The sequence below is a fragment of the Acanthochromis polyacanthus genome, chromosome 14 (genome assembly GCF_021347895.1).
Source record: "Acanthochromis polyacanthus isolate Apoly-LR-REF ecotype Palm Island chromosome 14, KAUST_Apoly_ChrSc, whole genome shotgun sequence".
In the NCBI taxonomy this organism is placed as follows: domain Eukaryota; kingdom Metazoa; phylum Chordata; class Actinopteri; family Pomacentridae; genus Acanthochromis; species Acanthochromis polyacanthus.
In genome coordinates this window covers 2,819,263-2,841,833 of record NC_067126.1, presented here as the reverse complement: position 1 = coordinate 2,841,833, position 22,571 = coordinate 2,819,263, and the positions used below count along the sequence as shown (strand labels likewise).

Sequence of the window (22,571 nt, the reverse complement as noted above, 5' to 3'; positions counted from 1 at the left end):
TGTGAATAATTCAGCAGCTGAGGTGAGTAGGAAAAGGCCACAGATGTGTAATAGGAACAGCTGTAGAGCAAATTCATGAAGAGCAAACACGACGGATTTAAGGTGGAATAGAAGCAGCAGAGATCCGTAGAGCTGCTGCTTCTCATTACAGCCAACTGGGGTTTAAAACAAACACTGAGAGAACCAACAGATAAACCAAGAACAGCTGCAGATTCACGTGATAATCTCATAACAACATAAGATGCCACCATTTAAAGACACAAAACCATAATAAAAAGAAGCAAAATCCAACACAAAAGATGCCAAGTTCTCATAAACAGACATAAATGTCATCAAAAAGACACGAAATGAGCAATAAACATCTTTTTGTGTTGATTTTATGTATTTCAATGGTGATTTTATGGCTTTTGTGTTGGTTTTATGTATTTTACCAGTGATTTTATGGCTTTTTTGTACCCATTTTGCATCCTTTATTTCTCATTTTGCATTTTTTGTAGTAATTTTGCATCTTTTTGTGATTATTCTGCAGCTTTATTGCCAATTTTGAATGTTTATGCGCTTGTTTTGCATCTTTTTGTGTTGATTTTGCAACTTTTAATGGTGATTTTATGTCTTTTTACACTCATTCTGCATTGTTTATTGCTCATTTTTACAACAAAAATACATAAAATCACAACAAAAAGACAGAAAATCACCACAAAAATATGCAAAATAGCAGCAAAAAATGTAAAATGAGCAGTAAATGATGCAAAATGGGCACAAAAATCCATAAAATCACCACTAAAAAACATGAAATCAACACAAAAATCCATAAAATCACCACTAAAAACATGACATCAACACAAAAATCCATAAAATCACCACTAAAAACATGACATCAACACAAAAATCCATAAAATCACCACTAAAAACATGACATCAACACAAAAATCCATAAAATCACCATTTAAAAACATAAAATCAACAAAAAAAGAGACATAAAATCACCATTAAAAGATGAAAAAATTACCATAAAAATTCAAAATCACTTTGTAAAGATGCGAAATAGCAGCAAAAATACGTGAAACCACCATAAAACGATGCAAAATAACCACAAAAGACAATATCACCATTAAAAAACATAAAATCAACACCAAATGATGCAAAAAAAATGCAAAATGAGCAATAAACTGTCAGACCGGCAGCTGCCAGGCCTAGATAGTGCCCTCTCCCTCTTCCTCGTCCCCTTTCTTCCTTTTCAGGTGTGTCAGTGGAGATGTTGCAGCAACAGGTGTTCCTCCTCCTCCTCCTCCTCCTCATCATCTGGTGCTGGAGCAGGTGGAATGCAGCCGACCAAGCCCCACACTCACCACAGTACAACCATACTCCACTCACCTCTCAGTGCCGGATCGTGACACAGCCAGTGACTCTTCACTACACGTCACTCCAGCTTTTGTGCTTTGAAATCCTGTTCCTCTGGTAATTCTGGTTGTCTTTCTTCGTCCTCGCTCCGGATCCATCTGCTCCTGCTCTGTACCACCTGGGTCCTCCGTCGCCTCCGATTCCTGGTTTCGTTTTGAGCCTGTGAATCACTCGCCTGTGCCGTCTCCTCCACCCGGCGTCCCTCCTTCACCTACCTGCTGCTGCAGCTCGCCTCATGTCAGCTGTTCCAAGCCTCCGGTGGTTCCCAGCTCTGAGCATCCAGTTATCCGCGCTGTTTCAAGTAACCTTTTCTTAGTTTAGTTAATTAGACATTACTCACGTTTGTCTACTTCAAGTAGTTATCGAGCTTCCCATTAGCTTCGCTTTGTGTTTGTTGTATGTTAACTAGCTGATACTTTAGTGAGTCTTTCTTGCCTGGGTGTTACCCACCATGAGTCAGCATTTTTGAGTTTGAGTAATTAGCCCTCCTAGCCTCCAGTCTTTGTCGAGTCTTCTACTAGCTCTCAGTTCCATGTTTTGCTTGGAGTATTTCCAGTTGTAGTTTTCCGGTTTTGATCTGCAGTTCTGTTAAACTTCCTGTAAATAAAATCTTCTGTATTCCATTCGCCTGCCTGTTCATTTCCTGCACCTGAGCTTCATGGAATCGTAACATAAACAATGCACAATGAGCACAAAAAGACACAGAAGATGCAAAATAGCAGTAAAATTGTCAGCGTGGTTGTTTTCTGCTCAGAGGATGGATTCTAGAGAAGGAAACATGGAGGTTCTAGATTCAGTTGGAAGATTGCTTTAAAGCTGTACAGGCTGATTCTAGAACATGTTTCCTCACCTGAACGTCTTCTGCCTCCCAGTTGTTTCCTCATTGGGTGACATCAGAGGATTCACCTCGTCGGATCAAAGCCTCGTCCTCCAGCGTCTCCTCGTCCTCCACATCCTCCCACCGGATCGACCATCTGGGACGACTTCAAGAGGCTGAGAACTCCACGGGAACGAGCTCAGCAGGTAACTGCATCGATTCACCTTCACGTGTTCAGAAACGAGGCGTTAATGAGAGTTCATGCAGAAACAACAGACTATAAATGACTAAAAAGAAACAAAGACCAAAGAAATTAGACAAGCGACATGAAAGCATGGATTCATAACAGTAGATGGGTTAGACAAAAACAAACTACAAAAAATGACAAAATATTTGATTAAAAAAATGACAAAACTGCAAAAAGATTGAAAATGAGATTATAAATGACAAAAAAAGCCACAAAGAAAAAGATGGAAAATCATAAACTGAGACAAAAAACAAGAAAAAGACCAAACAAATTAGACCTAAGTAACATGAACTCATGGATCCATAACATTAGATTGGTCAGCCAAAAAATGCTAAAAGACAGAAATTGACAAAATTAGACCAAAAGAACAGATTGAAAAGGACAAAAAATAATGAGGATTGAAAACAACAAAAATTGACAGAAAACAAAGTTTGAAAATGACCTCAAAACAACAAAAAGATTGGAAATTAGCCATGAACAACATGAAAGCATGGATCCATAACATTAAATAGGTTTAGGGGGGAAAATTACAAAAAGACTGAAAATGACAAAAACATGAAGACACTGACCGTACAGTCATGGAAAAAATGGAGTAGACCATCCTTGTTTTCTTCAGTTTCTTGTTCATTTTAATGCCTGGTACCATTAAAGGTCCATCTGTTTGGACAATATAACGATAACAACAATAGCTGATTAGAGTTTAATGTCAGAGCTGATATCAGATGTTTTTCATGGTTTTCTTGATAATAACCAGAATCCCTTCAGTTCTTCCATCAGTAGGCACTGTTCTGCCATAAAAAGCTTCTAGGATTCCATGTGTTCTTTTGTGACGAACAGGGCCGTCCGTCACGTATGTTTGCACATTGCACATGACACTTTATGCATTCAGTTAGCGTGTTAATGCACCCAACACTGTGAGAAGCTAATTGGTAAATAATTTGTACACGATTGTCGGTTTTAAATATTTTATTAACCAAACAGTTTTATTGAGGTTGGCCGTGGGTCCGGTCCGGTGGCGTCACCTTGGGTGATGGCGGCGGCCGGGTCTGCGGAGGTGACAGGATAATTTAGATTGGAATGTACAATATTGTGAGATAATTTAAATTGGTGGCTCTCTTAGTGTGGTGTGCATGCGGTGAATGTATTGAGTGTCGTGGAGGTGTGTGTGTGAATGAGTGGTCTGTGCAGTTAACCTACCGTTTCCTCTTGTGTCCAGGTGCGTCTGGCCAAAAGAGTCCCCAGGGAGCCAGACGCCCAAAAGACTGTTCCGGGCTGAACCAAGGGGAGGGATACGGAAGGGGTGGCTGCAATACTTTTAACTTTATATTGTGTTGTTGGTTTAAGTTTGGTGGGTTTAGTTGGGTTAGTTTGCATTAGTTATTTTTTGTTTACTTTATTCTGGGTTTTGGTTTATGATGGAGAGTTTTTAACTTAGGTGGTAACGGCTAAGGATAAGGTGATCTACCTCCAGAGTTTTATTGGTTTATTCCTGTTGAGCAGACCAGTATTAGAGGAGGCTGTTCCCCTCATTCAAGGGAAACGGTTTGTCTGTCTGGTTGTTCTGCGTTCTGCTGCTGGAGAAGCCATTGCTCCTACCCTCCAACGCACTTGCACTTTTTGCACTTGCACTTTGATATTTTGTATTTTTGCACATTTGGAAAATAAAGAAGGAAAAAAAAAGAAAAGAAGTCGACCACTCAAATGCTGCCTCCGCCTGCCTTTGTACCACTGTTCTTCCACCGCTCGAGCCGCTTGATCACATCTTTTCTGTCTGTTTTAGTCCCATGATCCAACAGGAGTTAGTACTGATTTAGAACCATTGTTTCTGATGACTCTTCATGCTCTCCACCAGCTTCTGATCACAGCAGCCCATTCCTGTTGCACTAATTCTAACAAATCTGCTTTGTTTTTGGGGCTTGTGGTTCTCCATTTAGCATTTGATTTTCCACTTGTTTTCAGCTGGATTTAGATCTGGTGATTGAGCAGCCAAGGCATGGTTCCAGTGTTCTGGTTCTCCATCCAGGCTTTAACTGACCTTGTCTTGTTGGAAAATCCAGTCATTGGAGGCAGGAAAGAGTTTTCCATCTGATGGAAGAAGACTGTTTTCTGGCCTCCTTACTGTTCACTATCAGCACTGTGTCATCTGCATATCATTTGATCTTTAGGTTGCATTCTCTGATAGATCCTCTGGTAATCCTCATATTTTCCTCATGTTGTTTTTACTGTGCAAAGAGAACAGGTCAGGTGACATCCCTGTCTGGACCTCGCTTTATTGGTTGTTTAATCTCACTGCCACACTTCATTGGCAATAGATTTTTTTTTAATTATTTGTAAATCCTTTCTGTCCTTATTGTACATTTAATAAGTGATACATTTTTATTTTGATCAGTCAGCAAGGATGAACCACTGAAAATCATCCAAACTGATTTTGAAAAAGCTTAAAATGAAAAAATGCCAAATAACAAAAGTTCCAAAAATTGCTTGAAACTTGTGCAGAAAGACTTTAAAATGCCCAAACTGCCTGAGGAAAGTGTTCAGAATGACAAGAATGTCCATAATTACTTTAAATTTGTCCAGAATGACCTGAGTTACGTACAGAAAGACTTAAAATAGCCCAGACTGACTCAATAATTGTCCAAAATGACAAAAAAAGTGTCCAAAATCAAATAGAATGACAAAATGTCCACAATGACTTTATTTATTTCCAAAGTTATCTGAATTTTGGAAAAAGACTTGGAAAAACATCACCCATGTTTTACTGTCGGGGCAGACAGTCTGGTTTGTAGCTTCTCCAGGCTTCCTCCTAACCAGTAAGTTGTCTGGAGTGGACATCAACTGAAAACTGGATTCATTCCTGAAGAGAACCTTAGTCCAATCATCAACAGTCCAATCCTTGTGATCCCAGCAAAGAGTAACCGGCTTTCCTCTGCCTTTCCTTGATGAAGGGCTTCTTCCTGCCCTGTGGGACTTCAGACCAGCTTCAAGCAGTCGCTTTCCAACTGTCCTTGCCCAACAACTCCCATTTCTCCACAGTGTCCACTCATTTTTAAGATTCCTGGAGGTCTGAGGACGATTCCTGAACGGATGAGTGATGGTCATCTGGTGGTAGAAAGACGTTTCCTGAGCAGCTAGCAGTTTGGTAGAACAATGCTGGGCTTGTTTTTTCTTGGAGATCTTCAGTTTTATCTTTACCTGTCTCTCACTCAAGATGGCTGCCTTTGTGGCTTCACATAATTCTTTAGTTTTAGGCGTTATGTGAGAGCTGATAACTTCTGAGTTTTGCTACGGCTTGAATGTCAGCAGGAAACCACTCTAGACCTTTGAAATGTCCTCTTATAGACCCTGGAATACAATGAAGCTGAAGCATGTGAAATGGCACATAAAGCATGATGGAATAGCTGTGTTTTTGTGTTCATTGTATTCTTCAGTTAATATATGTTTAGTGGTACCAGGCACTGAAATGAACAACGAACTGAAGAAAACAAGGGTGGTCTGATCATGTCAAATTGGGCATATTTTGTGTCTACTTTTTACCATTTTGTGTCTCATTTTTGTCACTTTGTCTCAAAATTACCATCATTTTTGTCATTTTATGCCATTTTTGTCATTTTGCTTTTTTCCATGACTGCATATCTGAGTATTTTACAGTAATACTTGTAGTTATAGGTACAGAAATAGCTCTAGTTCTAATAGTTAATGTGACTTCATGTCCAGCGGTCATACAGACGGTTTACCAGCTGGATCTGATTTTATCTCTTGTTTCTATCAGTCTGACCTACATATTCACCCTTCAGCTAGAGTTCAGCCTTAAAACCTCCACCACAGAGCGCCCTGATTGGCTGTAATTGGCCGAGCAAATGTCAGTGCTCCTAGAGGATAAGTCGATCAATATATTGATTCTCACTGATCCTTGTTTTCTCCACCAGTCAGAAACCTGAGCATGAATTAGCGTCAGACCGGTTCAGCTGATGGAGCCTCTTCGTTAATGAAATCCTGTGAGATATTCTCCATGCTGATATCAGCAGAAAGCTTCATCCACAACATGAAACAATGATTGTTTTCTTGGGTTTCTGAGCGTATCGGCAGCAGATATTGTGGTGAGGGAAGTCCTCCTAACGCCTCCATCCCAGAGGAGGTCCAGCTACTGCTCGATCTTCCAGATAAGAAGCTGTTATCGGCTGTCTGATGTATCTGGACTGACTGCATGTATTAGATCCTCAGACCTGGAGGACTCATGAAGGATTCCTGCTGAAGACTTCAGAATAAATCAGACCTTATTTCAACAGTCTGTTTCTCAGCAGCAGCAGCGTCTGAATGTTTTAACTTCTCTAAATATCCCTATCAACAACGGTTGATTCTGTCCATTCAGTCTTTACTTTCAGGTAGATGAGTTTTATTAAATATTGCTGTTTCTCAGAAATGCTTGATGGTGAAAAAAATGCACAATGTGAAGGATGCTAAAGAGGAATCAATGATTTAGTCATCAGTCAGTTACAGCTGAGCGTCTCCATTATGGAGCTGGAGACGATTCTGATGGATGGATGGATGGATGGATGGATGGATGGATGGATGGATGGATGGATGGACAAATTTCTGGAGGTTCTGCTGCTGTTGATGTTCTGGAGGTTCTGATGCTGTTCTTTATGTTCTGGAGGTTCTACTGTTGTTCTGGAGGTTCTACTCTTGATGTTCTGGAGGTTCTGCTGCAGTAGGAGGAGTTCAGTCCACAGCTACATGTGCTGCTTAGGTTTGTTTCCACCTCTGAGGTGAAACGTGAACTTTAGAGGAGGTGAAACGTGAACTTTAGAGGAAGTGAAACCAGCTGCTCAGACCCAAGAGGAGCTTTTTCACACTTAGCAGGAGAAAACAAACCGACTCGACCGGTGACCTTCAGTCTTTAAGTTCTGACTGAGGAGCTTCGGAAGCTGCTTCTCCTGAGATGAAAGGTCCTGTTAGCGTCAGACGCCTCCAGAAGCAGCAGTTAGCGGTGGAAACTGTTGAGGAGCTTTGTTCACTTTCTGTTTGTCAGATCAGGAAACTGGAGCTCAGGAGGAAACACCAGAACATCTGCATGGTGAGTCTGTGGGTTTTACACGACTGCTTTACAACAGAAGATTCATTTTCGGAGAATTGTAACGTCCAGAGCAGCTTGGTTCAGTCACTGAAGATCACTGACTGGAAACAGACCTCTGCACTTCTAATGAAACACGACTTTTTAACGTAACATTGAAAAAGCACAGAGGAAAAATGTTTTTAAAAAACCCTCTAAAAACTAAACTAGAATGTTGCTGAACTTCCTCTGAACTCCGTCTGCTGTTGTTTTAATCTGCACTTTAAGAGTACGACTTTACGAGCTGATCAGTTTCTGTTGCAGACCATGAAACTTTGAGCACAGAAGGCACTGAAGCACATGTAAAGTCATTGGAAACTCTTCTAGGAATTTGCACGACTAATTTGCAACAGAAGATTTGTTTTCGAAAAAATCTGGACCACGAATGTTTACAAAACTAACTGTGAATAATTCTTATTTTTTAAAGAAATTTTAATAGCTTAAAGACATTTAAAGTCATTTTGTACCCATTTCTGTCACTTTTTTAACCCTTCTCAGCAGTCCTAGACCACAAACTCATGTTGGACAGGGTTTGAATCGTTTTAGAGAAATTTCACAGAACTTCGAACACCTTTTATGTTGGCCTGGACAAAGTTTGCATCATTTCGGGAAAATTCTGACAATTTCACGGAATTTTCGACATATTTTTCGCATTTTTTGACACATTCTGAATCATTGTAGACAAATTCTCTGTCATTTGCACCAATTTTTCCATCATTTTGGAGTATTTCTGAGTCATTTTAGACACATTTTTTAATAATTGTAGGCAAATTTCACATCATTTTGAACTCCTTTTACATTGATGTAGAGGCTGAGCCTATCGGTACCTATTATTGATCAATTTGGAGCAGAAAACTGTAAAGAGAAGGTTGATTTTTCAGACATTTTGAAGGCCAGATGTCCTCCAGTTCTGGACTGATCCTTATCATCCAAACACTAACTCTCACATCACCAGCGTTCAGCTTCAGTCAGACCCAGTCAACATGTTTTTGGAGAACAGTGACGTCTAAAACGTATCAGAGCTCAGAGTGTGAAACCTTCAGCTACATGATCTTCCTGTGTGACGCCTACACTTCCTGTCTCACTCATCTAAAGGTGTCGCTGCTGCTGTTGGACATTTCAGTCCACCTCTCAGCCTTTCTTCTCTCTCTCATGTTGTTGCTGCCTCATTTCACACAATCCAGAGAGCTAAAAGAGGAAGATCCCCAGAGAAACGGAGCAGCGCTGCATTAGTTCCCCCCTCAAAGCTTCTTGTGTTCCCACTTCCTGTCCCCTGGACGTTCCACTGAGCTGTAAAACTGAATGAAACCAGCAGCAGAGAGGAGAATAAAAAGCCTGAGGGCCTCAGCTAATCCTGAAAGGAGGCTGGTTTTGTGTTTGTAGAACTTCCAGAGAATGTCTGACATGGGCTGATAAGTGTGAGGATGGAGGTCACATGGAGCCAGAAGAGTCACAATCTGCCCATTGACAGCAGAAAATCAGCAGATTAGGAGTTTGAAGTGCAGCAGATAAAAATAGAGCTGATGAGAAGCAGACTGTTTTCATCTGACGGCTCAGAATAGCTCAGTTACAGCCGCCTGAAAAAAGTCTTGTGACGAGTTCTGTTTAAAGCAGCGCTGCTGGTTTGTTTCTCCACAGCAGGAATGTGAGTCGACTGAACTCATGAGGACGAATGTTCACTCATCCAGCTGCACTGTTAGCTGCAGCGTTAGCTGCACGACTAGCAGGACCGTTAGCAGGACCGTTAGCTGTACCGCTAGCAGAACCGCTAGCTGCAACTTTAGCAGGACCATTAGCTGCACCGCTAGCAGCACCGCTAGCAGGACCGTTATCTGCACCGCTAGCAGCACCGCTAGCAGGACCGTTGGCTGCACCGCTAGCAGCACCGCTAGCAGGACCGTTATCTGCACCGCTAGCAGCACCGCTAGCAGGACCGTTATCTGCACCGCTAGCAGAACCATCAGCAGGACCGTTAGCTGTACCGCTAGCAGAACCGCTAGCTGCAACTTTAGCAGGACCATTAGCTGCACCGCTAGCAGCACCGCTAGCAGGACCGTTATCTGCACCGCTAGCAGCACCGCTAGCAGGACCGTTATCTGCACCGCTAGCAGAACCATCAGCAGGACCGTTAGCTGTACCGCTAGCAGAACCGCTAGCTGCAACTTTAGCAGGACCGTTAGCTGTACCGCTAGCAGAACCGCTAGCAGGACCGTTAGCTGCAACTTTAGCAGGACCATTAGCTGCACCGCTAGCAGCACAGCTAGCAGGACCATTAGCAGTACCATTATCAGCACTGTTAGCAACCTTTAGCAGCACCGTTAGCAACCATTAGCAGCACCACTAGCAGGACTGTTAGCTGCACTGTTAGCTGCACTGTTAGCAGGACCTTTAGCTGCACTGCTAGCAGCACCATTAGCTGCACTGCTAGCAGCACTGTTAGCTACATCATTAGCTTTACTGTTAGCAGGACCTTTAGCTGCACTGCTAGCAGCACTGTTAGCAGGACCGTTAGCTGCGCTGCTAGCAGGACCGCTAGCAGCACCGTTAGCTGCACCGTTAGCTGCACTGTTAGCAGCACCACCAACTGCACCGTTAGCAGCACCGCTACAAGCTAAAGATCAGCGATGGAGTCTGGTCAGACAAACCTGCAATCTTGGATCATTCCAGAACTGGAGGACGTTTGAAGAGTTTATTTGCAAAAACAGATAACTCCATTTTAGAAATTTTCAGAAAACGTATTTATTTATTGTTTTCTTGAGATAATTATAACAATAATAATTTGTTTCCTTATTTTGTCATATATTTTTCTACTGAGTCAAATCCACTCAACTTCAGTTTGATTGATATTATCTGAAGTAAACAATAAAAGAAAATTTTCTGAAAATTTATCAAAATGGAGTTATCTGTTTTTGCAAATAAACTCTTAATTTGTTTATATTTGAAGGCTTGATTGATTTAGCTTACACATGAATGTAAAATTTATCCAAAATGATGTGAAGCCTGTCTCCATTTATTTGAAAGTTTTCTGAAATTACTAAAAAGTTTGCCCAAAATATGCTCGATCTCTCCAAAATGTCTACAATTATGCAAAATGTGTCTAAAAATGATGAGAAATTTGTCTTAAAAGAACTCAGAATTAGTCCAAATTATGCAAAATGTGTCCAGTTATGTGAAATTTCTGTAAAATGACTCAGAATTTTAATGAAATGATGTAAAAATGTGTCTAAATGATGGGAAATTTGTCCAAAATAATTCAGAACTAGTCCAAAAAATGTGGAAAATATGTCTAAAATTATGTGAAACTTTCAAAAATGCATCTAAAATGATGCAAAATTTGTCCAGACCAATGTAAAATGAGTTGAAAATTATGTGAAATTTGACTAAATTGACTAAATTAGTCAAAAATGTAGAAAATATATCTAAAATTGAGTGAAATTTCAACTCTAAAATGTGATTGTCAGCCAGTTTCATGAAGTGACCTCAACTTAAATGTAGTTATAAGGTAAAATTACAGAAAATATTAAACTGATGCAATAATTTCATGTCAATCATCATTTGAAAATTAACTTTTATCTAAATCAGGACATGTTCATCTTTTAGCCACATGTGAAAAGTCACAGAACCCCGCTGGCAGAGGCTTTATGGTATTCAGCAGCTCATTGGCTATCAGCCCTGTCAGTCAAACGTTTCCTCCGACGTGATTTGCTCAGAATTTACTGACGAAATGAGGTTGGTCCAGATCGGTCAGTCTCGGCTACGGTTGGCCGTTCAGGCCGGGGAGGCAAGCCAGAGTCACTTGATTGGTTGAAATGCGGTGTAAACCATAGACATATATACGGAGACGCCTCATTGACTGCGGCTGCCCACTCGAGCGATGTGCCTGCAGCGCCGCCATCTTGGACCGGGGCCAGCCGAGGCAGCGGTGCATAGACATCTATGGAGGAGAGAGGTACTGCTGAATCTAAAAGTGGAATTATTCGCCGAATTTTGAACCGATTGCCAAACTGTTTGATTTTTAGAAACGTCACATGTGTAGCTACTATACAAGGTGCTCGGATATTTTTTTACAATGCAGGTTTTGCCATACTGCTATTATTACTACTGTTAATAATAATAATTATTATTATTACTACTCTTAATATTATATCAATTATTACTATTATTACTGCTATTATTACTATTATTTTTATCATTATTATTACTGTTATTATTACTATTATATCACGTGTATAAATCACGTTCTTTGGGAAAGCTTAAACGTGAGAAAAGTAGCCAGAGATAAAGAATTGTCTACAACAAAAATAGTTCCATCATAAATCAGGGCTATTATTAGATCAATCAGATGCTGTATTCTAACCCACCAATTACTGCAGTAAGCTGCTAGGAACGCTAGATTCATAACATCGAATTTTAAACAAAAAATGGTCTCAGATGAGTTATTTCACCAGTAAGCAGCTGTGTAATACACAGGATGATGTAGAGAGCTGTTAGATCATGGGTAGAAGCCAGACACGGAGCTGATGGGGTTCTATCCGTCTTCTCGGCGTTTATTTCACTCTCGCTATGACAACCTGCTAACAATATATTATTCCTTACATACATGTTACATGTGAAAAGTAATCCCACATGCTCTTGTTTCCTTACAGCGCTCATTAGAGCATCCATAGGCTGAACAGAAGTCCGGAATCTAAGTGTTGAGTGGCAAAACCAGCATTGTAAAAATAATCTGAGCAGCTTATACAGTAGCTACACGTGTGACGTTTCTAAAAATCAAACAGCTTGGCAATCGGTTCAAAATTCGGCGAATAATTCCACTTTTAGATTCAGCAGTACCTCTCTCCTCCATAGACTTCTATGCACCGCTGCCTCGGCTGGCCCCGGTCCAAGATGGCGGCGCTGTAAGCACGTCTCTCGACAGCCTATGAGGCGTCTACCTATATATGTCTATGGTGTAAACCAAAAGGAAAGAGTTCAGCCGCCATTTTGACTGCAAGACCGCGTGGATATCCATAGACATATATAAAGAGTAGACACCGCATCGACCATTACTGCCTATTGGGTCTGACGAGCGGTGGGGCTGCCATCTGGGGGCCGTATTTCTCACTGCGCAGCACCCTGAGCGGCATCTACCCTTTATTATGTCTATGGTGGATCTCTGTATGCTTCATAAAAATATGGGCATAAATACAGTGAATATGAAATGCGCAGCACCACGCGCACGGAGCCGAGCTATTTGTGGATTATTTACTTATTTCAAGACATGTTTTGGACAAAATATTATACGTGGTAGTTTTGTCTGGATGCTTAAGCTTGGATTCTGGCCGGTTTTTGTGGATTATTTTCATCTTTGACCAGTAAAAGAGCGTCCAAAGGTGAGTTCTGCCCTTTGAATGTTTTGTTGTTTGTTTTAGAAATGTGTTTTTCTCAGCCGCTGTGGTAATCACATCAGAAAGTGGTTTATACCGGCGGATTCATGAGAATCTAAGCTTTCCATGGGCGTATAGTGTTTGTATAATCACGTTTGCAGCTTCAGACATTTAAGGAAATGCTTATGCAGATCTCAAAGTGTCCCGCGGGCGGAACACTGAAACGCAACGGGTTTTAACTGAGTGGTAGAAAACATCCTTTACTTTAGGATCATTCCAGAACTGGAGAACATTTGTTCTTCAAAATGTTTGAAAAATAAACCTTCTCTTTTTCAGTTTGCTGTTCCATATTGATCAATAATAGGTATTGATTACCTCGTTTCTATTCCATGTTTTCTGTGTTGTTGCTAACCCTACTCTAATCCATGCTAATGTGATCTTTTTCTCAGCAGTAGAAGCTAGATATTTAGCTAGCTGTTACTGCTGACCACTGATGGAAAACAGTCCAAAGAATTAAAAAAACAAGAACAAAATTAAAAACAAGACAGAAAAAATGAGACATAATATGACAAAAATGAAATGCAAAACGAGAAAAGCAAGACACAAAATGACAAAAGCATGACTTAAAACAACAAAACAAGACCAAAAATGAGCTTGTTTTGTTGGTTCACTGCCTGCACTTCATCTGAAAACGCTGGATTTAATTTTTTTTTTACCATAGAATCAAACTCTGCTTCTCGATTGTGCCGAATTTTTAAAATTTTTTACACAATTTCATGCAAATGCTTTTATGTTGGATTTTAAAGAGATGAGCTCAGATTTGGTTCATTTAACTACATGTCATCAATGATTTGTTCAGTTAACACTGCAGAAAAATTAAATAAAGGCTGCATTTATTTCATTGATTGGTTTTGCAAATTTTTAGTTTTTTTTTGGTAGAATTTGGTCCAAATGTTTGATTTATGGGGATTTTAAAAAGTCTAAGCATGTCAGCAAAGGTAATACAACTTTTCTTTACTGCATTGTCGGTTTAAATAAGCAACGCTATCGTATTTTAAAAAGACAATTTGGTTAATTCAATTTCACTGCACATCATAAATAGTTAACGCTGCAGAAAAAAATGCTGATGAATTCTGGTGATGGTTTCTAAACCTCTTGGTGAATTTTGGGGTTCAGATGCTGCATTTCTTTCATTGATTTCAGTTTTTGTAGGTTTTCTTTTATAGTATTTGGTGCAAATGTTGTATTTATGGAAGATTTTAAAGAGATGAGCTTAGATTTGGTTCATTTAACTGCAGCTCATCAATGATTTGTTCCGTTAACGCTGCAGAAATTAATAACCCTGCCATTATTTCACTGATTTCATCTGTCGGCTGTGCAGAATTTAACATTTTTTTTCATGGAATTTGGTGCAACTATTTTATTCGTGGGGATTTAGTTTGATAAACTGAGCTTAGGTTCATTTAACTACACATCACACGTTATCGCTGCAGAGATGAAAACTGCTGATAAATGGTGTTATTGTGGTGATTTTATTTAATCTGCTGGTGATTTTGGGACTTGGCGGGTGAAGGTTTTCTGTCTGACTGGTTTAAATCGGCCAACACCTGTTGTGCTTTTGTGCTTTCCTTAAATCCAGCGTTGAACGACGGTGGTTTGGTTGTGGAGCGTCAGAGGAGGAGGAAGGAGCAGCTGTTGATGTGCAGAGAGAGAGAGGGAGGGCAGAGAGGAAACAGGCTTAATTAATTCAGGCTGGATGGGAGGGATGTAGCAGGAGCTGTCGAGCTGCTCAGCGTTTCCAGAGAACAGCCTCTGAATGAGGGAGAAGCGCCCGATGAAGGATGTTAGAGAGCAGCAGAACGAGGTAGGACGTCTGATCCTCACGCTTCCATGTCCACCAGCTTTTCTCTCTCTGTCGCCTGCTCTGTCTCTGCTGCTTCCTGCTCGCTTTTTCTGCCAACTTTCTCTGTATTTCCTGCCTGAGACGCTGCTTCAGGTCTGTGCTGAGTGTGTTTGTGATGGGTTTAAATCCGACTCTCTGCCTCCAGAAGCAAACAGCGATTCAGCAGAACGTGGGATCGATGCTGTAGTTTGATCCATCTGCTCCCCTCTCAGGTTCAGATCAGAGGGTTTTCAGGGAAAGTCTGTCAGAAAAAATGTGCAGAAAGCCTCCTCCAGTGGTGAAACAGTGACCTTTATTCAGGGAGTTCCAACCCAAGGACAGAATGACAGGAGATAGAAGCAGTTTAATGATCCCTCCTGTAATGTGATTCTGTTTAAAGCTGCTGTTGCACATCTTCACGTCCGTTAATCCCTGAGAACGATGCTTAAAGACGGCCGGCTCCTCGGATTAATCTCCAGCCGGCACGCCTAATTACATCTCATCAAGCAATCAGCCAAAGCGACGCTTATTTATTCCTTGACAGCATCGGTGGCCGGTGATAAACATCAGCGAGGATCAGCAGAGCGAGGATCAGCAGAGCAAGGATCAGCGTAGATTCACTGTTTGTAGAGACGGTGCTGAGAGGTCAGCGGAGGTCTGGAGATCCATCAGATGGTAATTCATCAGCAGGATTAAGAGGTGAACAATCAGCTGATTCCTTTAGTGACCCGAACACAAAACGATTACCACAGACGTGCTCAGTCATTAAATAAAAGGAGGGAACATTACGTGACGAGACGCTGCATGAATTTTAAAATCCGGATCCTCAGGATGAACCCAGTCTACTGTCACCAACTTCAGCGTCGCAGTTCCGCTCTTGGCTGACAGGAGGCGCTGTTCAGACGGTTTCAGAGGTTTAAAACCAGCACAGACAATCACCAGTGGATGGTTTTAACTTGGAACATAAAACACTACTTCTGTATTAACAGACAGTAAAAAGCAACTGAAACTAACAAACATTAACTGAGAACGACTGTAAGCAATGACCTAAAATAACAGTGACTAGAAATTATCGTAACACCGCAACTTAAAGCTACTGAAGACAGTAAATAAGGACTAGAAACAACATAAATCAAACAAAATGCTGAATAAAACGGAGTAAGCCAAACAAAAGGCAGAATAAACATTTTTACTGTCACCAACTGCAGCATTGTAGTTCCGCTCTTGGCTGACAGGAGGCGCTGTTCAGACAGTTTTAGAGGTTTAAAACCAGCAGAGATGATCACCAGTGGATGGTTTTAACCTAGAATATGAAACACTACAGGGGTCCTCGACTTACATCACAATTTCGTTCGTACAGTGTGACGTAACGCGTGAATGTACACAAAGCCGTCTTCCTCGTATCGTCACATGACAACGTATTTGTCCGCTTGCCAACTAGTTCCAGTGTTTGTTTTAACAAACACTGTACATCCGAATAATGGAACAAGACTTTCTTCATACATTTATGGACCAGGTGTACTTCTCTATGAACATTCTAGTTTTTCAACGTCTGATTGGCCACTAGAGGGCAGCACAGGCAGCTTGTTGGTGAGTTGAGCCTGTTTGCTGGACTCTGATAGCAGCATTATCATTGACTTCAATCATTTCAGACTTCCTGCCTCTCTTTTAGTTCAGTCTTTGGTCTCCACTAGCTGCTACACAGAAGGTTCTGTTTTTTAACGGTTAAATACTCGACTACATTCACCAGCTGCTTCTGTGTCTGTTTGCTGTTCCTGTTCTAACTATGCGAGTCGTTCTATAACATAAACAGCAGTGAAACACAACTGAAAATGACAGTGACTGAAAACAGTTAACAGTGATGGAAAACAAATGTAAAAACTGACTGATGACGGTAAACAGCAGCTACAAGCAGCAGTAAATATTGACCAGAAACAATTTAAACCAAATAAAATGCAGAATAGTTGGTTGGGTCTTTGCATCCTTGCTGGTCAGCAAATCCAAGCATGTCCACCAGGTGGCGCTGTGACTGAGTGTATTTCAGCCTATGGATGTGATGAGGGCTGGACTCTGATCAAACATCTAAAGTTTCAGGGTGATTGGAGCATGTACAGACTAGAGACAACACTTCCTGTCTATCCACCAGGTGGTGCTATCACTGACCCTTTATTGGTCTATGGAATTCATCAGGGCCAGACTCCGATCATAAATGTAAAGTCTGAGGCAGATTGATGCATGTATAGGCTAGTTAGCGCTTCCTGTTTCATGGCGAAAGATCCAAAATGGCCGCATTCTGCTGGATGCCATTTCCATGTCCTCAGACTTTTGTGGAGCATTTTGCTGACTTTTGATCACCCATGCCTGGAGTACATCCTGGCCAATTTTCAGCTCTCTCATGGTTTCTCTGAGTTTTTAGGTTTTTGAAATGTCCTAAACAACGACACAGAATCGTCCAAAATATGACCCCTAATTCAAAATGGCTGACTTCCAGTTAGGTTTTGGGTATTCGTGCATGAGGCTCTTTTGTGCTTCTTGATGAATTCCATATGTCTACCGAATAGCTGTAGGTGAAACGTGGTTTGGAGGCTGAATTTTCATAATATTGCAGGGGGCACTATTGAGCCATTTCCCTAAATATCAAATTTTTGGCTGGTCCTGATGTGTGTGCAAAGTTCCACCTGTTTTCGAGTCTGTTTAGGGCATCAAAAATGCGTTTCTGTTGTCCGATGACGAAAGTATAACAATAGACCCAAGGCTTTCAATGAGTTCTTCACACACCGTGGTGCTCAGACCCAATAAAACACAGAATAAAGAAAATAAAACGCAGAAAAATCTTTAGATTCCTGTTGAACTGATTCCTGTTGAACTGATCGTCTTCGTCGCTGACCTGCTTCTTGCGTCTCTGGTTTCACATCCCCATAAAATATTAATTAGAAGAAAAACAGCTGCTTATGCAACCGATGCAGTTATTTTTAATTTACTCCAACTAGCTGATAAAAAGACTTTAGCTTTCAGTTTAAGTCATGAACCAGGATCAGATGTTTGATCAGTTCAGCTGCTTCACATTCACCACCAACAAGTGTTTTCATTTATCTAGTAAAAGGACGTTTCCTGACAGCAGATTTTATACTTAACAAGAATTTATTTATTAAAGTGAACATGATGCAGCAACATCAACAAAGATCTGAATCCATGAAAACAGGACTTTAAATGAAGCTAAAGTCTCCAGAACAGTGCAGCCATGAATAACCTGACTTTATAATATTGGCTTTGATTTAGTTCAGTAGATCTCTGCTTCCTTCATTCTGTCTCTAATATTCACGTCTTTGTTTCGATGTTTAACAAATCATTTTCACTGCTGGTCTGACTGGTAAATATAAATGTCTCATAGGATGGAATACAGAAACGGATTAATGAGGAATGATTAAATGTACCTGATCATTAATGATTATTTCATCCTTTACAGTTAAAGTTGATGATAAACAGATAAAACCTCATTTATGTCTGTTAGAAACCAACTCTGGAGGAACCAACATTTCCATGAAACCAGCAGATCCAAAACTAACCTGGTTCTGTTAGAACCCAACAGCAGCTCAGTCAGCAGAGATTATTTTTAGATTTTCTACTGAGCAGGAAGAATTAAAAGCAGATTGTTGGTGTAATTAATCTGAGGAGAACGAGTTCTTCATGGTCTTTAGTTTCTGATTTCATATTTTCAGTGAGAACATAAAGTTTGGGTTCTTTAGATTCTGCTCCGTTAAACCCAATAGGATCACATCCTCGTCTGTCTGTTGCCATGACGCCTCCAGAAATACATTTCTGGTATCTGTGGTGATCTGCAGCAGAACGATCAGGTAGAACCTCCTCCTCAGGTAGAACCTCAGATCCATGTCTAGAGTCCGCTATGACCTCAGCAGACCAGTCGGCAGCAGATCTGACACTCTGGAGAAACTTCTTCAGAACATTCTGATTTTGGAGCTTAAATGTGGAAACAATCTTGAGAACGTCCGTTAGTGAGACCAGATGAAATGTTAAAGTTTGGTCGTTTCCTGTCTCTCTCTGGGTGTCTTGTTGCTGTATTTTTGGTGTGATTTGTTTAGTTTTGTGTTTAATTTTTGTCAATGTTTGTCTACTTTTGATTGCTTTCTTTGTCTTCTGGACACTTCATGGTCCTTTTCTGTCTTGCTTTTCTTGCATTGTTTTTTTTGTCTCTTTTGTCATTTTGTCTCATCTTTGTCATTTTGTTGTTGATTTTCTTTAGCTTTTTGTTTTTGTCGTTTGAGCAAAACATTCATTCAGACTTGAAGCTAACACATTGAGATGATCTAGAAGTTGAGTAAAGACGATCTGACAGAGAGGTGAAATCTGAGGACAAACGGAGTCAGGACGAAAACGTCCAGATGACACTGTTCAGTTTAGTGTAGCAGTGTGTGTAGTATATATGGTGTATAGTGTGTGTAGTGTATATGGTGTATATTGTGTGTAGTATATATGGTGTATAGTGTGTGTAGTATATATGGTGTATAGTGTGTGTAGTGTATATGGTGTATATTGTGTGTAGTATATATGGTGTATATTGTGTGTAGTGTATATGGTGTATAGTGTGTGTAGTATATATGGTGTATAGTGTGTGTAGTGTATATGGTGTATAGTGTGTGTAGTATATATGGTGTATAGTGTGTGTAGTATATATGGTGTATAGTGTGTGTAGTATATATGGTGTATAGTGTGTGTAGTATATATGGTGTATAGTGTGTGTAGTATATATGGTGTATATTGTGTGTAGTATATATGGTGTATAGTGTGTGTAGTGTATATGGTGTATATTGTGTGTAGTGTATATGATGTATATTGTGTGTAGTGTATATGATGTATATTGTGTGTAGTGTATATGGTGTATATTGTGTGTAGTGTATATGGTGTATATTGTGTGTAGTGTATATGGTGTATATTGTGTGTAGTGTATATGATGTATATTGTGTGTAGTGTATATGGTGTATATTGTGTGTAGTGTATATGGTGTATATTGTGTGTAGTATATATGGTGTATAGTGTGTGTAGTATATATGGTGTATAGTGTGTGTAGTGTATATGGTGTATAGTGTGTGTAGTATATATGGTGTATAGTGTGTGTAGTATATATGGTGTATAGTGTGTGTAGTATATATGGTGTATATTGTGTGTAGTATATATGGTGTATAGTGTGTGTAGTGTATATGGTGTATATTGTGTGTAGTGTATATGATGTATATTGTGTGTAGTGTATATGGTGTATATTGTGTGTAGTATATATGGTGTATAGTGTGTGTAGTGTATATGGTGTATATTGTGTCTAGTATATATGGTGTATATTGTGTGTAGTGTATATGGTGTATAGTGTGTGTAGTATATATGGTGTATAGTGTGTGTAGTGTATGTATATAGTGTGTAGTGTATATGTAGTATATGTAGTGTGTAGTATATAGTGTGTAGTGTGTATAGAGTCCGTAGTGTGTATAGAGTGTGTAGTGTTTGGTGAGAGCTCCAGGCCTTTTAAGGATGAGGAGGACGTCAGTGTTTCCCTCTGAGCTGCTCTCAAACATACGAGATCTAAATTTATCTTCAACTTTTCACCTCCAGCTTCAAGAAGAAACACAACAAAGTCCACTCTGGAAGAAATATGTCCAGAAAACCACCATTAGTTAAAATAAAACAAAATAGAACCTGAGTAGAAAAGCATCATTAGATAAAATAAAACAAAAATAAAACTTGAGTTAAAAAACCACCGTTTTATAAAATAAAATAAAATAGAAAACCACTGACTGAATTCTGTTGAGAAGAGTTCAGATGTTTATTAGAGAAGTGTCTCGTTTTTGTCATGTCACATCATGTTTGGTTGTTTTATGTGTTTTTCAGACAGTTTTGTCTGTTTTTGGTCGTTTTCTTTTGTCTTTGTGGTCTGTTTATTGCGTTTCTAATGTTTTTGTGTCTTGTTTTTGTCATTTCACGTGTCTTTGGGACACTTTATGCTCATTTTGTGCATACTTTTTCTTATTTTGTGTCTTTTTTTCATTTCATGTATTACTGTCGTGGTTTTAGATGTTTTTTAGATGTTTTTTTTAACATTGTGGTCATTTTGTGTCTCATTTTTCTTGTTCTGTGAAGTTTTTTTGTCTAGTTTTGCATTGTTTTGTCATTGCAGTATTTTGTCTTGTCTTTGTCTTTTTGTCCCATTTCCAATGTTTTGTGTCTTGTTTTTGTCATGCATCTTATTGTGGTTGTTTCATATGTCTTTCGGATACTTTATGGTCATTTCATGTATATTTTTCTTATTTTCTGTTGTTTTCAGTCCAGTTTTGTGTCTCGTTTCTGCAGTGCTAGTTTGTCTCTGTTTTTTGTTTTGACTTTCTTTGTCATTTTTAGTTTCTTTGGTTGTTTTTTGAATCTTTGAGACAGTTTTGTGTCTCATTTCTTGTTTTCTGTTTAGTTTTGTGGTTTGTTTTGTCTTTCTTTGCCATTTTTACTTTCTTTGGTTGTTTTATTTGTCTTTGGGACTGTTGTGTCTGTTTCTGATGGTATAATTCTTATTTTCTGTCTCTTTGTGTCCATCTTCGGTGTGTTTTGTGTCTCGGTTGTGTTGTTTTCTGTCAGGTCATTTTGTGTTTAAATGCTTGTTTTTTTGTTGTTGTTTACTCGGATATTATTGCTGCAGTTTTTCCTCTTTGCTTTGTTCGGGGCGTTTTAACGTTGAGTTGTCACTCTGCTGGTCTTTCTTGATTATCGGAGGGTTCTTCTTCTTCATCTTAAACAAAGACTCTAACGAGTCCTTAGAGCCTCTCAAAGACGAGGAACCTGCTCCGGATTCAGCTGATTGAAGAGTCTGAAGAGCTGTTGGGTCTGAAGGGTGGAACCATTAAATCAGCTGCTGGCTTTTATTATTGAAGATGGTCATAAAGAGGCAGACACACAAACACACAGCAGAGAATCCGGTTAACAGGAAGTACAGGTACAGCAGACAGGAAGTACAGGTAGAGCAGACAGGAAGTACAGGTACAGTCCAGAACCGTGACAGTGAATCCATGAATCTACAGGTTCTTATAGAGTTAAACTAATAAATTCATTGAAAACACATATTTAGCTTTTTCTTTTTGACAGTGTGGTTCCTTTTTTTGCGTATTTCTTGTCTCATTTTGGTCATTTTGTGTATCTTTGGCCAAAATTGTCACTTTCTGGTTGTTTTGTGTGTCATTTTTCTTGTTTTTCTTATTTTGTCTCTTGTTTTTCATGTTTTGTGTTGTTTTTGTTATTTTGAGTCTTGTTCTGGATCTTTTTGTGACAGTTGTGTCTCTTGTTGTGGTCATGCTCTCTCCTCCTACTGTAGATGGTTTTCTATCTCCATGTTTCCAGACTTTTCCTCTCTCCTCTGCTCATCATCAGTACAAAGATGTTTCTCCATGCTGAATGGAACTCCAACTACTTCCTCCTCTGTTCACTGTTTCTGATCCATGCTGCATTTATTGCATTCATCCAGTATCTTTGGTTTTACTGTTATGATCGCTTAATGTCATTTTGAACAGATTTTTAGTCATCATTGACTTCTTTTCTGTGGTTTGGGGCAAACTTGGTGTAATTTTTTTGAAAAATTGTCACTCATTTTGAAAAAAACAAGTGGACAAATGAAGTATTTTTGGATATTTTTCACTCATTTTAGATATATTTATGCCATATAGGACAAAATTTTTGTCACTTTAAACATAAATATTTAGATT

The 22,571-nt window shown here is 39.7% G+C and overlaps 1 protein-coding gene across 9 annotated transcripts in view; it reads left to right on the top strand.

The window, feature by feature from the left end:
- Positions 1-22,571, top strand: part of LOC110972062 (diacylglycerol kinase beta) — a 134,495-nt gene that overhangs the window by 10,580 nt on the left and 101,344 nt on the right. For 5 of the 9 annotated variants that reach the window (XM_051958717.1, XM_051958718.1, XM_051958712.1 and 2 more), the window contains exon 1: positions 14,495-14,805. The gene's annotated coding sequence lies outside the window, so the exon portion shown is untranslated. Of the gene's footprint in view, positions 1-1,583; positions 1,703-2,273; positions 2,425-14,492; positions 14,806-22,571 lie in introns of those variants that run through there. The other 4 variants (XM_051958716.1, XM_051958715.1, XM_051958719.1 and 1 more) reach the window with 4 other exon arrangements.